Raw genomic sequence first — 15821 nt, 5'->3', positions numbered from 1 at the left:
CAACTTATCCCATTGCCTCTCCGATCCACCCAACTCCTCCCATGCTCTCTCTGATCCAACAAACCCCTCCCATCATTTCTCCCACCCACCAAACTCCTCCCATCATCTCTCCGACCCACCCAACTTATCCCATTGTCTCTCCGACCCACCCAACTACTTCCAACATCTCTAGCCAACTCTTCCAATCATCCCTCTAACAACTCCTCTCCATCATCTCTCCAACCCACCCAACTCCTGCTACCATCTCTCTATTCCAACCAACTCCTCCTAAAATTTCTTCAATCCACCCAACTCCTTCCATTGTTTCTTCAGTCCACTTATTTTCCTTCCTTGGCTTTCCGATCCACCCAACCCCTCCCATACTCTCTCTGATCCAACAAACCCCTCCCATCATCTCTCTGACCCACCCAACTTCTCCCATCATCTCTCCCACCCACCAAACTTCTCCCATCATCCCATCATTTCTCTGACCCACCAAACTTCTTCCATCATCTATCCGACCCACCCAACTCCTTCCAACAGTGCTACAATCCACCCAACTCCTCCAGTCATCTCTCCATTCCAACCACCTCCTCCCATCATTTCTCCATTCCACCCAACTCTTTCCGTAGTCTTTCCATTCCAGTTATTTCCCCTCCCGCATCGTGAGCATGGTACGTTTGCTTTAGAATCTTCACAAGTCCGGAATCTATAAGACAAAGTCACCACGGGGCGTGGTGTAGGTCTACTCTGCCCTACTAGACAAGACTCTTCAGGATACGTAAATACATAGAATATAAACTCACTAAAGCATAGAAAAAAAACTATTCAAATAATGTTACCTGTTTGTACCGAACCTGTTACTTCATATAATACCTGTTTAACTACCCAGTGTCAAACTCATAGACACTGCTGCTATCTAGTGGAAGAAGAGTGTAAAAATATTAATATATTATTAAGCCCAGTGCTTTTAGTGCTTTTTTTGTAAGAAAAAAGGTGCCGGAACTCACCTCTTTCTGCCCCCTCATTTTTGTGTAGCCCTCTCTTTCTGCCCCCCTCGTTTTTCTGTAGCCCTCTCTTTCTGCGTCCTGTCCCCTGCTTTCTGTAGTCTGTACTTACCTTCTTTTCTTGCTTCTATGCTTGATCGTGGCTCCTCTCACTGGCAGCGACGCTGCCGGAGCCGGAAGCAGGACACACACTACGATGCGGTGCTGCACTGTAGCAGGGCCGCAGAGAAAAATAAAATAAAATGTTAAGAAGTTCATTAAACTTTGAAAACCCGTGGAAAAAAGGTGCCGGAACGCTGTTCTGAGCGTTCTATGACAAAAAAAGCCCCAATTAAGCCAATATTGCAGGTACAAAAAATTAAAAAAGCATTGAATATAAGAATTATATGGTAAGAATTGCACCTGACACCCAGAACATGAGGTCCGTGGACTTATATTATTTTTGGGCAATCAGCCCAAAAAGCACATTTAACAAGCTAACGTTAATGTGTACAAAGCTTAACCAGTCACTAGTATACAGACCTCAGTATATGCAACATGCTTGGAATACTGGCAGTTTACACAGAATACAAACACAATCCAATATAAACAGAACAAGTAGCACAATGACAAACAGTATATTTATTTATCACATGTATACTGTACATATGTACTAGATAAGGGATCCTGTCACCATCTTCTGGTCTGGCTGCAGTTTGTGTATTTGAGGCCTCACCCATCTCCTTAGTTACATGAGAGAGGAAACGTCGCTGTTACAAGGAAGAGATTTTATCCCTCGTTCTGTTCCACTGGAAACATTGTATCAGTTCTTTACTTATATTGAATCTGAGGTTTGTGTGAAACGTCAGGATTATGAATGAGCCACAACTGCATTAATAGAATCCTACGATCATATTGCTCCTGTGTGATTGGATGTACAGCCGGAGAGGTAGGGAGACGAGTATTGTTGTGATAAATTCATTATTGATATTCTGCATACATTCCATACAATCTTACCCAGAGCCGTAACTTAGAATTCTAGTGCCCTGGGCGAGAAAGACAAATGCCGCCCCCCTAGCCCTCGATTTTAACCAAATTAACCTAAACTATTCCCAAATTGCGCCCCCCTTCAGCGTTGCGCCCTGGGCCGTCGCCCTTGTCGCACAGCCCTAGTTACGGCCCTGATCTTACCAGGTGCCGTGCACTGTTACTTTACAGCTCCATTTCCCTGTTCACTAGAGCTTACACTTTACTTTTGATTCAAAGAGCACGATGGAGATACGTCAACTTTCATAAGGTTCTGAAGTTTGGACCAGAAGTCTCCATAATCCTCAATAAGGTTTATTTACAAAGCAGTTAAACTGAGGACACCTCCGTAAATCCATTCACTTGAATGATTGCTCCGTTTTTGCAGGTAAGCACAAGACTTAGCGAATCAATACGGCGAATGCAGGGGTGCAACACTTTGGTGGGGCTGATGGGAGAAGATGGACGGGTCAGGATCTTCTTTGCTAAATGCAGACCGATCACAGCAACGATACTCACACTGCACCCAGATGAGATTTTACTTTGTGGGACGAGTTATTTAAAGAACTTTCATGGGGTGGGGAGTGCGCCTGTAGGCTGGGTACCCACTGGGGTTTGATTTGGGTTTAAAAACTCAAGTTCAAAAGCAAGTTAGACCACGTTTAGTGTGCGGATGTTAACCAGCGGTTTTACTTAAATTTGAGAGTTTATCGAAGGTCACTTTAACTTGTGTTAAAAAGATTGAGTGGAGCAAGGAGCATCTGGAAAACTGTGCACCTTTGTCTGGTTTGGGATAAACTGTTTTGTGCAGGAATCCTACTTCTCTATGATAATACTCAAAAAACAGGCCCCACCCACTTGTGTGTGTTTTGAAATTGTTTAATGATGGAATTCGTGACACTCAGCGTGACTTGACTTTATGACAAAACACATCTATCCAAAAGGACCCCCTCCTACATGGGGCTCATTGTAATCTGCAATCCTTCTAAAAATGAAATATCATTATTCACTGCATTTGTTTAATTCTGGCTAGAAAATGTTTTCAAGCAGAATGTTTTCTAGGTACCAGAACGCCAAAATATTACATCCTGGTACGGTTTCCTGAGCAGAAGATTTGCTGGGAGTTTTCAATCATGTCTCACCTAAAGAACCCTCGACCAGTCGGGGATACGATGCCGGAGATGATTGTAAAGATTATTGGAAGCAAATATGTTCGATATCCTGCGAATAAATCGGAGGCGTAAGTGTTATCATTTTATTTAATGTCTATAAACTGGAGAAAGATATTTAGAGGTGAATCGTAATAAAACACAATTTCTGCAAAACATAATTCTCTTACAATGTAACTGTCGTTATTGTGGGCCGAACCCACAATATCCTATCCAATCACAGCCGCGCGGTGTGCCACGCCTAAGATCATCTCATGCCGTATTCAAAGTACACAAATGTATGAGTTGTGTGTACATTAAAAAGCAAATATTGTCATTGTAAGAATTATTAGATGTGCCAATCATGTAAATTAAACTCAATTATACACTGACATCAAGACACTTTTTTGTTGCCCCAAAAACTTGTTCATTACAGCCACGCCCCTCACTGACAAGGAACCAATGACATCAACCAAGCACAAAGTTTGGTTACTGGAAGTTCGTTAATTTAATCTTTGTTTGGTGTTAAGTGTCAATCACTCAGCCCCAGACATGATATTTATATATAATAACCAGCTGATAATGGGAATATATTACAGAAATCACATTGCATCGACCAGGTCCTTGCAAGATTCCAAATGACAAAATCTGTGTCAATTTGGGCAACGCTCCTGATTTTCAGGTCATGTCATGTTTTAACCTCTGAAAATTGTCACTGTCTTGTGACTGTTGGGAGAAATGATTGACAACAGAATTCACCTCTTAAAAATGACGGAAATATCTAATGGAGGATTGACCAAACTGTGGCCCTCCAGGTGTTGTGAAACTACAAGTCCCATCATGCTCTGCCAGTAGACAGCCAGCCAATAGCTGGTAGGGTATGCTGGGACTTGTAGTTTCACACCATAGGTTGGCTAAGCCTGATCTAATGATAAACTTTTAGCCATCTATCCCTGTTATCTTCCTCCACTTCCTCTACTTTCTTCCGTAATCCTCACTTTCCTGTTCTCTCCCACGTCTGCCCTATTTCTTCTCCTCCTCAAATGTTTAAGAAAAGTTACAATCAATCTATTAGGAAAAATAAATATCTTCGTCCAAGCCCTGTTTAATATCTAACCACATTAATTGTGTCCTATAGGATTTAGCCACATGCGTGGCCCAATTAGACATAAGTGCAGTCACTTGCCCCTTAGGTCAAATGGCCAGAACCTCATGCGTTTGGGTATTGACGTGCACTGTGCATTTCTACAGAGCAAGTCTGCAAGCCTGTTAGTCATTCCATGTATGTGCTGTTAAAAAAAGAACCTCCCTTCTAACAACACAATCTACAGAGCAGTGATAGAGAGCATGGTGGACATATTTAGTTACATATAAACACTCTGGTTATTTTATATTTGTTATTCAGCTCAGTAATACACAGCTTACCTTATATAGTAATGTTAAATAGTGGTTTACATCACCAAATGGATAATTTAATAATCTAATGTATTAAGCCATTTTTTTTCACAGATGCCCAGTCAGAAATAAAGATGTAGAGAACAATGGCTCAGAGATCAGGAAGCTCCTTGGAGGAATATACGACGTAGAATCCTTCAGGCAGAGCTTGCTCAGAATGGACCGGTCGTCCTGTGGCCTCCTCCCGGTCTCCGAAGTAAAGACTCCAGTTTTATGTGACCTGTCCCTATGACAGATCCAACAGGGTCTAAGTGCAACTCTTTCATTTACCATTATTCAACAAAGTCATACAGAAATACTCATCCCACCCAGGAGGAATGTTCTCCATTTTATCCGTATTGACCCATCACTGAGTCCAAGAGAGGTTCTAATGAGGCCGACTGGGATACTTTGGTAAAAAGAATTGGGCTGAACTAGATGTAGGACACTCACGTTGAAACAAATATCTCTGCCTCTGTCTGCATTAGAATATTCTCCACTGGTGAAATACTTAGTACTGCAGTAAGTGATTGTGTAGGTCTCTTATAACTTGGGCCACAAGAGGAACCACAGACCCCAGTGCAGCTGGGTCGCCCCAGGTTACATTTTCTGCCTCGGCAAAAGCCGTGGAGAGAGACCGTCTAGAAGCTATTGGTCAAAGCCAGTCCATCTCTCAGCCTATAGTAGATGGGCTTCAGGTGGTCATCCCACCCACCCGTACCATAATCTAACATCGATGACCTCCAAGAGAGTCCTGGGCTTGGGTTTGTGACCCCCCCCCCCCCCAATCCTTTGGTGCCACTGTTTATAGCTTATAATTATCATCATCATGATTTATTTATAAAGCGCCACTAATTCCACAGCGCTGTACAGAGAACTCATTCACATCAGTCCCTGCCCCATTGGAGCTTACAGTCTAAGTTCTGGATTATGTTGGTTTGTAGAGAATGGGACATTTTGGTCTACTGTTGACTGTACCTCACGGCTTCAGTACTCGGATCATAAATTGATTGATTATTCTGTACAGTACAATAGACGTGGAATAAATGGCAAGTTCTGCAAATAATAATTAATACTCTTCCTTCTATTTATTTTAAAGTTTCAAACTGTTTGCGAGTCTCACGGGGCGTCTGTACCCCACTCACTGCTGCCATCTCTCCTGAAAGATAATGCGTTCACCGACCGGGGCAAAATACGGCAAGTTGGCGTTATATTCAGCTTTATTTATAATCAACAACCATTTAATTTTCTGAACCTGTGTATGTTTCTGTTTATTATTCCCTGCCTTACTTTTATTGCTGAATTGTTTAATATAATCTGTTCAGTTGTTAGTGATCTCATCATTCCTCTACATTCTGGGTTTTACTCTCAGCTACAGCTGAGGTGAAACATTGGAGGACATTTAAGTGCAGCCAAACGTCAGTGGAAAAAGTGATAGCTGAAATTGCGCAAGTGCGTGCGCTGGAGGTGCGTGGGTTAAAGGCGTAAGACGGGGGCTACTGTGGAAAAGCCAAATTTAGCGCTGGGTTGGGTGGAGTCAGAGATACGGAGCAGGTGCGCAGCAATTTGCAGAACGGTGCAGAAACAAGATTCCTTTTGCAGAGCAACATTATTAAGACAAGATACGGGGTGATAAAGACACATTTTTAGAGCACTTTGCACCAGGTAAGAGCTTGCCTCTTGGGGTAACTTTCTGTACTTCTATGTCCTTACTCATTTTAGGTAAAAACTAGAAAAATGCTTTTTATTACAAGCAGGGATAATAAAAAGGGTCGAGTTTGCACTTTGATGCATCTCTAGAGAATTTCCTGCTAGTCTGAAAAATGATGTATAGAAAATATGGGGCTAGATTTACTAAACTGCGGGTTTGAAAAAGTGGAGATATTGCCTATAGCAACCAATCGGATTCTAGCTGTCATTTATTTAGTGCACTCTATCAAATGACAGCTAGAATCTGATTGGTTGCTATAGGCAACATCACTCTTTCAAACCCGCAGTTTAGTAAATATACCCCATGGTGTCAAATACTGAACTAAAAAAATACATATTTTCAAAGTATTTTCAAAGTATTTGGGATTTAATCGGGATATATGGAATATCGAATGACACTTTCACTTTTTAGAAAATTCCCCAGTGCGTTCAAGGTTTTGTGTCAATGAGAAAAACCCACCAACCCCATGGATCTCTCGCTTACCGTCTTTCCATTGACACATAATGAATATTTCGGGGTACCTCCAGTTCTCCAGGGGTGAGGCTTTCATAGCACCGCTACCTAGAGGGAATCACTGGTTGGGAAGATCCACTGCCCCCTTAAAACCCTTAAAATACATTTCTCCTGTTTTACAGATGGAAAAACATTGTGGATTTGTTATATGGACCTGAAAATGAAAACAATCCTTCTGAACAGGAAGAGACAGGTAAATAGAGGGGGAAAAAAAAGAATCTGATGTCTAATAAAATGAAATGGAATGAGTGGAATTCACAAATGATTGACTAAAGAACCACTAAACTCCAATATTAAAATGTTCAAATATGAACCATAGAGGTAAATTACACTGTTTAGTGGAGGAACTACCATTGGTGAATCAGGGGCCAATGGAGATAATGGGGCCCGCTGCATGGCAGATGCAGAGGGTCGGGGGCCCCGGTTCTCTCCTCCATGCACCAGAGCCCACCGTTGGCTAGTTCCACCCCTGCTGTCCAGTATTACCCCAACATTCCCCTGCGGCTTTTATAAAGTAAACATCACCTCCCCCCACTCCTTACAGACAGCTGCAGCTCCTCCTCCATCTCTAGGACAGTGGTCCTGATGGGATCTGATACAAATTAAGCAGCTAAGGATGCAGTTATTCCAGCTGCGGTGACATCACTGGCCCTGTCTCTGTCAATAAATTGACCAATCCACACAGCACATTTCTGGAAATCAAGTCTGCCAAGCTGTCAGTCATTCTGCAAGGGTCCTTTAAAAACATGCAAAGGAATAATACTGCAGTTAAAATGTTTTTTGCGGACACAATGCGTCTTTTGAGCCAATAAACCCGTTTTTGACAGGTAGGAGCAGTGATTTGTGGACCAACATGGCGTCTACAGGAGTGCAAAATTCGCACTGTCTGCTCAAAGGAGTCAGGTGGTTCGGGGGTGTTTCTTGCAGGCTAGGTGCCCGAGTGTGACCAGTTTTACACTTAAGTGGAAAAATAAGATTTAGCAGTTTTGTGGGATGCACAAATCAAACGTTTATTTTCATCACTTAATTTGCATGAGACAGATAATAGCTCATTACTGATTGGCTATTCTGGTTTTAGTGAATATTTGCACTTCTGAGCAATGTTACTGAATTTTCCTGCTCTTGTTTTAGAAGCGCTATATAGTGTAAGCAGCTATTGCACTAATAATCCTTTAACTACAGAAAGATAATGCAATGAAAATATAATGAAAGCATATCTACTCCCAAAAGTTAGTTTTTAGTTAACACCCCCTCCCCCCCACTAGCGGGACGGTAGCGGTCCCATGCTGCGGGTAAACACTAGCGCTGCATCGGTTCAATGTGCGCCTTCCCTCCCCCCTGTTATCTATGCAGGAATCCAGTGCAGGGCTTGCGGATTACTTTCTCTCCAACTGTGTGGTCCTTGACATAGGACCCCCATGGTTCAAAATCCTCCATCTTGGTTTGCAGAGCCAATCACAAAGAGGCGAAGAGTTACCTGCCTGAATAAGAGGCATTTCTGCTGCACTCGGAATGTGGGGCAGACTTCCACAATAATATGGCAGCATTTGGTAAACAACTTCTCAATGATTTATTTAATAAATAAATAAATAAGTCTTAGTCGCATCCCCAGATACGCTTCCTAGGAGGAGTATCTTTTGTGGCTGGAAGCCTGGTGTAACGATAGATTGTGATGATGATGACAACTGTGGCACTTTCTCGCTGCTTCTGATTGGCTGAAAGTACTTCATTCATTTACATCACGACTATATTACGTCAAGTTACAACCGTCTATTTGCATTTCCTATCGGCCAGTTGGACTACTGCAGGAAGGAAGATTCATAATGAATTTATAAAGTGGTTCGGATTTGGGGGTGTTTGGGGTTAATTGCATTTTATATGGAAAACTGTATTTTCAAATTTATAACTCCCTTTGTCAAAACTGTTCTCTTTTGTGTCTATGACCCTTGTTTGCATTATATTCTGCAAAAACAGGGTAATGCAAATATAGCATTTATAACTAATGTCAATTCAAGCCGCATTTCTACACTATCTTTTGGCGCACGTATACACATCTGTTCGCCTAAAGTACAAATACTTCTGTCTTATGAGATAACTGTGACTCAACAGACACAATTTTTGCAACATAATTTTAACTCGTATGGTAAAAATGTTTCTAATAAGACCCGTTGTTTCAGTAATTCTCAATATAACACAAGCTATTCTTTCGTGGACGAGGGTTTAGTAACATTCAGAAGTTTGTTGATGTAAATAGTATTGAAAAATGCAAATATATCTCACAGAATTGTGCCCCATGTGTTTGGATCAGCTCCCTAGGGGTTAAATGACGGCAACCTATCCCACCCCCGCCTGCTGAACGGTGGAGAGAGTGTTAGCTGCTGGGTCCACAGTCTTGTGTTTCCCACAGATGAATGGATGCTTTTATCTAACCAGATTCTGACTCTCTCACACAAAAATGTGATCTGTGCCACTTGTATAAGAACTGAAATATGTTCAGTTCTTTAATCTGGGATTGAACCCCTAAGCCATCTGTTGCTCGAAGATGCATCTGTCAAGTGATCTGTGAGCATCCTTTATTGGTGCCGACTATTTGTGATTCCTGTCATTAAAAATGTATATTGCAATCTGTCCTGTTCTGCATAAATCACACTAACGTCTCCTTGGGAAAAGCTGCTGACAACTGATATTTAAAAAAGATTGGTAAATAACATCCCCGGCATTTACATCGCTCGTTACATGCAGACACAAATAATCTGCTTGTTTGATGCTGGATTGCAAATCACAACACATTGTATCAATTGTCCTTCAGATCAGAGCAGCGAGTGATAAACTACAACATAATTACCCACAGTTCAATTTCCAGGGACAGGTTGTCGCTTAGCAGGTGAGTCTATGCACATCATACGCTGGGCAGGTGAGTCTAGGACATCATACGCTGGGCAGGTGAGTCTAGGTACATCATATGCTGGGCAGGTGAGTCTACGCACATCATGTGCTGGGCGGGTGAGTCTAGGACATCATACGCTGGGCAGGTGAGTCTAGGCACATCATACGCTGGGCAGGTGAGTCTAAGCACATCATACGCTGGGCAGGTGAGTCTAGGCACATCATACGCCGGGCAGGTGAGTCTAGGCACATCATACGCTGGGCAGGTGAGTCTAGGCACATCATACGCTGGGCAGGTGAGTCTAGGCACATCATACGCTGGGCAGGTGAGTCTAGGCACATCATACTCCGGGCAGGTGAGTCTAGGCACATCATACACTGGGCAGGTGAGTCTGGGCACATCATACGCTGGGCAGGTGAGTCAAGGCACATCATACCCTGGGCAGGTGAGTCTAGGCACATCATACGCTGGGCAGGTGAGTCAAGGCACATCATACCCTGGGCAGGTGAGTCTAGGCACATCATACGCCGGGCAGGTGAGTCTAGGCACGTCATACGCCGGGCAGGTGAGTCAAGGCACATCATACGCTGGGCAGATGAGTCTAGGCACATCATATGCTGGGCAGGTGAGTCTAGGCACATCATACGCTGGGCAGGTGAGTCTACGCACATCATACGCTGGGCAGGTGAGTCTAGGCACATCATACACTGGGCAGGTGAGTCTAGGCACATCATACGCTGGGCAGGTGAGTCTAGGACATCATAAGCTGGGCAGGTGAGTCTAGGCACATCATACGCTGGGCAGGTGAGTCTAAGCACATCATACTCTGGGCAGGTGAGTCTAGGCACATCATACGCTGGGCAGGTGAGTCTAGGCACATCATACGCCGGGCAGGTGAGTCTAGGCACATCATACGCCGGGCAGGTGAGTCTAAGCACATCATACTCTGGGCAGGTGAGTCTATGCACATCATACGCTGGGCAGGTGAGTCTATGCACATCATACGCTGGGCAGGTGAGTCTAGGCACATCATACGCTGGGCAGGTGAGTCTAGGCACATCATATGCTGGGCAGGTGAGTCTAAGCACATCATACGCCGGGCAGGTGAGTCTAGGCACATCATACGATGGGCAGGTGAGTCTAGGCACATCATACGCTGGGCAGGTGAGTCTATGCACATCATACGCTGGGCAGGTGAGTCTAGGCACATCATACGCTGGGCAGGTGAGTCTAGGCACATCATACGCTGGGCAGGTGAGTCTAGGCACATCATACGCTGGACAGGTGAGTCTAGGCACATCATACGCTGGACAGGTGAGTCTAGGCACATCATACCCTGGGCAGGTGAGTCTAGGCACATCATACGCTGGGCAGGTGAGTCTAGGCACATCATACCCTGGGCAGGTGAGTCTATGCACATCATACGCTGGGCAGGTGAGTCTATGCACATCATACGCTGGGCAGGTGAGTCTAGGCACATCATACCCTGGACAGGTGAGTCTAGGCACATCATACGCTGGGCAGGTGAGTCTAGGCACATCATACGCCGGGCAGGTGAGTCTAGGCACATCATACGCTGGGCAGGTGAGTCTAGGCACATCATACCCTGGGCAGGTGAGTCTATGCACATCATACGCTGGGCAGGTGAGTCTAGGCACATCATACCCTGGACAGGTGAGTCTAGGCACATCATACGCTGGGCAGGTGAGTCTATGCACATCATACGCTGGGCAGGTGAGTCTATGCACATCATACGCTGGGCAGGTGAGTCTAGGCACATCATACCCTGGACAGGTGAGTCTAGGCACATCATACGCTGGGCAGGTGAGTCTATGCACATCATACGCTGGGCAGGTGAGTCTAGGCACATCATACCCTGGGCAGGTGAGTCTATGCACATCATACGCTGGGCAGGTGAGTCTATGCACATCATACGCTGGGCAGGTGAGTCTAGGCACATCATACCCTGGGCAGGTGAGTCTATGCACATCATACGCTGGGCAGGTGAGTCTATGCACATCATACGCTGGGCAGGTGAGTCTAGGCACATCATACCCTGGGCAGGTGAGTCTAGGCACATCATACGCTGGGCAGGTGAGTCTAGGCACATCATACGCTGGGCAGGTGAGTCTAGGCACATCATACGCTGGGCAGGTGAGTCTAGGCACATCATACGCCGGGCAGGTGAGTCTAGGCACATCATACGCCGGGCAGGTGAGTCTAGGCACATCATACGCTGGGCAGGTGAGTCTAGGCACATCATACGCTGGGCAGGTGAGTCTAGGCACATCATACCCTGGGCAGGTGAGTCTAGGCACATCAAGTGCTGGGCAGGTGAGTTGCAGCAGAACACAATAGAAGTGGTACTGAGCAGATGTCCCCACAGTCAGATTAAGAACCTGCACTGAGAATTGCATTCACAGTTGATCAGCTGTAAGAACATTTCACGGATAAAATGACATAATCTGGGAGCGCCCCTAGACATTGGTGACACTAGACAGGTCTGGAGAGCTTCAAATCAACCACTAACATCTAGGTGGAAATATATTGGTTTAAAAAAAATGTTTTTTGTTTTTTTTTTATCAAGAAAAGGAAGATATCTGCTTCATCAGGACGCAGGAAGACCGTACAACCCAGCCTGATCTCAGGGTAAGTCTGCTTCACATATATACATTGTGTCTTTTTTTGAGTGAGAATGGTACTTGGGTGAAACTAATTCCTGGAAAATTAATTGCTATCTAATCAGACATGAGCATTCTTTACTATTTTCATGATAATTTGGACATTAGGTGGCAGTGTTCAGTTGGAGTCCATGAATGGTATTTCAGCTCCCCTTGACAAACAACGTAACTACATACCCTCAATATTTTTTATTTACATTTACTTACTGTCCATACGTCTATTGATGGTCCACTTTGTGGGGTTTTACAGGTACTCAAAATCTAATAGATATAATAACATTAAAAAACAGACAGCATAGCCCCCTTCCCTAATAAACAAGCCCTTTGGGGGGCAGAGTCTATGCTGTCTGTTTCTCCAACACAAGCCACAAGGAAACAGAGAGCGTGGAGTTCCTGATTATAATAATAACCAACCCCCACACCTAGACTTCCACAGAGGGTTGGTGCCGCTTCTCCACCCTGAGCTATGGGGGTTCGTGGAATGAATGACCGAGTCCCCTGGAGTGGATACTGTGATCCCTTCATAAGGCTCAGTTCCGATTCGTGGACCTTTGAATGGGCGGGGCTTATGCATACAGTGACCTGATTGGTCAGATAGTGGGAGCGATCGGGTGTACTAGGGCGTGTTTTGTGTGATCAGTGGGGTGTGGATTTTGTTGATCAGGGGCCTCAATTTTTCCCAATATGTCTGGATAAATGTGTAGGAAAAACACACAGAAAGAGGGCACCTAATGAGTACTTTCCTCCAAATTAACCCCCTAAAATAAAGCTTTGTTTTATGTTGTAAAGCGCCAACGGAATTTTTGGGCGCGATATAAATAAATGTTGATGATGATGATGATGATGTTGCCATATTTTCTCACTGTCAATCACAGCCCACACACCGTTAGTGGACATAGATTAGATAAGGATTACATTACTCAATGTTATTCACAGGATATTTCAGAAACTTCAGAAAGTTCATACTCGGCCAGCAAAAAGTCCAACTCTCGGTGGGACGCCCGGGCCGTCACCGAACCTGCTTTGCATCTCTTTGAACGCCGGAGTTCTGAAGACCGTGAGGACTGGATTGATCGATTCAACAAGCTAGAAACTGTTCTTCAGCTCTGCCAGATAAAAGACACCGGTAATTTATTCACAGTAGACTGAATACATCACCGAAACTATGTATTTTTAACGTCTCCCTTATAAATGCAGGCCTCTCTGCAATTAAATGATGTTCCTGTTTCTAAAGCTCAAACTTCATCCTAGCGGTGAATTGACGAAAAACTTAAAAAAAAGTGGTCAAAATTAAAAAGAAAGAAAAAGAATCGATAAGATAGAAGGTCGTTTTGAATTTATAATTGCAAAGAGAGAAACATAAATGAAAATGTAAAATGCACAGTAATGTGGTGCACAAGTTTACATGAGAATCCCTTATCCGGAACAGCATTTTGGATAAGGGATCCAATAACTGAATATAAAGAAAATAATGCAGGAAAGTTATATATAAACTGTGAGATAAATGTATTTATTCCATTTAAATCAATCTATAATGCCCTACATACATGTATTTATTGCATAAATACAATTAAAATTAATTTAATTTAATAAATGTTGTAAGGGACTCGGTTAAAATAAAGGCCAAATGATCACTTATCTGGTATGCTCAGTTTGCCGTATCCGCGGGGTCCCTGAGGGGCCCGAGGTGAGGGGCCTCAAACCAAGCTGTGTAGCCCCCCTTCCCCCACACACGGCACATGAGCTGAATATTGATGTGCTTATTAGATTATTAAATTGTATCACATTTGGAGAACTATCAGTCTTCAAAATTAGTCACACTGTGGAGTAGAATGGTAGCAACCAATCAGATTCTAGCTATCATATTATAGACTGTGCTAGATAAATGAGAGCTAGCATCTGATTGGTTGCTATAGGCAACATCTCCACTTTTTCAAACCCGCAGTTTAGCAAATATACCCCCAGATCCTTTAACTTCCAATTCCACTGGCTACCTAATACATTAAGAGGCTTATTTAGGCGCATTTTGCGCACTGAACATGCATAAGAAAAGATTTTGCAAATCTAAAGCGTACTTATGTTTATAAATAGTTTGCAGCGATTTGTTACACTCTGTCCCAGTGATTATCCCTAAACTCATATCTTGTTCCTTTCTGTAGGTCTAGTAGAAACAGAGAGAGCTAAGGAAGTCATTCACAAGTTCAACCTCATCTATAATTTAACTTTGAGCCCGGAGAAAATCACTGAAGCTCTGAAAAAATTCAGCTCAGGGGACGGCGTAATCCTGCGCTCTGCGCTGCTCTTCCTGAAAGAGTTGTAGATGTGTCTCAAGTGGGCGAGAGAGTGACTGGCAGCGATATTATCTCGTATTTATTCTGTTTACGGCAGTTGTCAGTCATTGCAGAAGTTTCATGTTTGTATAGAACGATGCTGTTTTCGTTACTTTGAATCACATTAATTGGTATTAGCATTGCAAATGAGAGAAAAATACATTGGCTCAGGAAACTCTACAAAATGTTACCGTTCTGGATAGAATCTCACTTCCAAGGTGTGAAAACATAATGTTCATTAGTCTAGACGAAGAGGCTGGCAGATTGAAATGGTACCCAGCGAGAGGGACAACAACATCCGTTACCCACAAAAAAAATAAGAGAAACAAAAAAACAAAACTTGTGTTAGACAAAAGAATATGCCAGGAAATTAAGAGGAATCCCCCCCCCCCCCCCCCTTCACTGAACATCACACAACATTCTAAACTAGTGACAAACTTGCTGGACTTATTCCCCCAAAATGTTATTTGCAGATCGCACCTAACTTGCTGCCCATTTGGTGACCACAGACGACTGATCTACTGTGAAGGGCGATCCTCATTATTTCACCATTGCATCTTTGGAAACTTTCAGTCCCTGGATTTCTTGCTGTTTCCATGTCATGCACCCGATTCAAAACCAGAGCAAAAACAAGCCTGCTCTCGGTATATCCCATATTATATATGGTACCAGCTGCTTGGCAATATAAATGCCCATATATGTATACAAAACAAATAAGACAGTTGTCAGCACTTATCCGTAACACTGCATATCTGTGTGTGTCTAGCAAAATGAAAATATGAGATATTAGTTCATATCTTGATCAAAACATTTAAGCCTGCATCCCAGCGTCAAGGGTACCTCATTATATGCAGGTCCTACACTGACCCATATGCTTTAAACACCATTAAAATGCAAATAAAATACCAGATATAATATGGGATATACCGAGCGCAGGCTTGATTTTTTCTGGTTTTCTTTCAAAATATTGCCTTATCGTCATAGCAGCTGTCCATCAAGCCTATTTAAAGCACATTTGGGTGTGGCTCACAAGCCAGCTCTTGCTAGATGTAAACCTCTATACCTGGGAGGTGAGTGCATCTTATTTTAATTGCATTATAATGGTGTTTAAAGCATATAGGTCAGT

The 15821-nt window shown here is 43.4% G+C and overlaps 1 long non-coding RNA gene across 1 annotated transcript; it reads left to right on the top strand.

Moving 5' to 3' along the window:
• Nucleotides 1–2844: 2844 nt before the first annotated feature.
• LOC142099997 (uncharacterized) lies at nucleotides 2845–5762 on the top strand. The gene is made up of 3 exons (XR_012678648.1): nucleotides 2845–3231; nucleotides 4649–5095; nucleotides 5673–5762. It is a non-coding gene; the product is annotated as an uncharacterized LOC142099997 (long non-coding RNA).
• The last annotated feature ends 10059 nt before the right edge of the window (nucleotides 5763–15821 follow it).

Source organism: Mixophyes fleayi, chromosome 8, assembly GCF_038048845.1.
Source record: "Mixophyes fleayi isolate aMixFle1 chromosome 8, aMixFle1.hap1, whole genome shotgun sequence".
NCBI lineage: Eukaryota > Metazoa > Chordata > Amphibia > Anura > Limnodynastidae > Mixophyes > Mixophyes fleayi.
The sequence above is the reverse complement of the archived record's forward strand: the minus strand, read 5'-3'. Positions and strand labels throughout refer to the sequence as shown.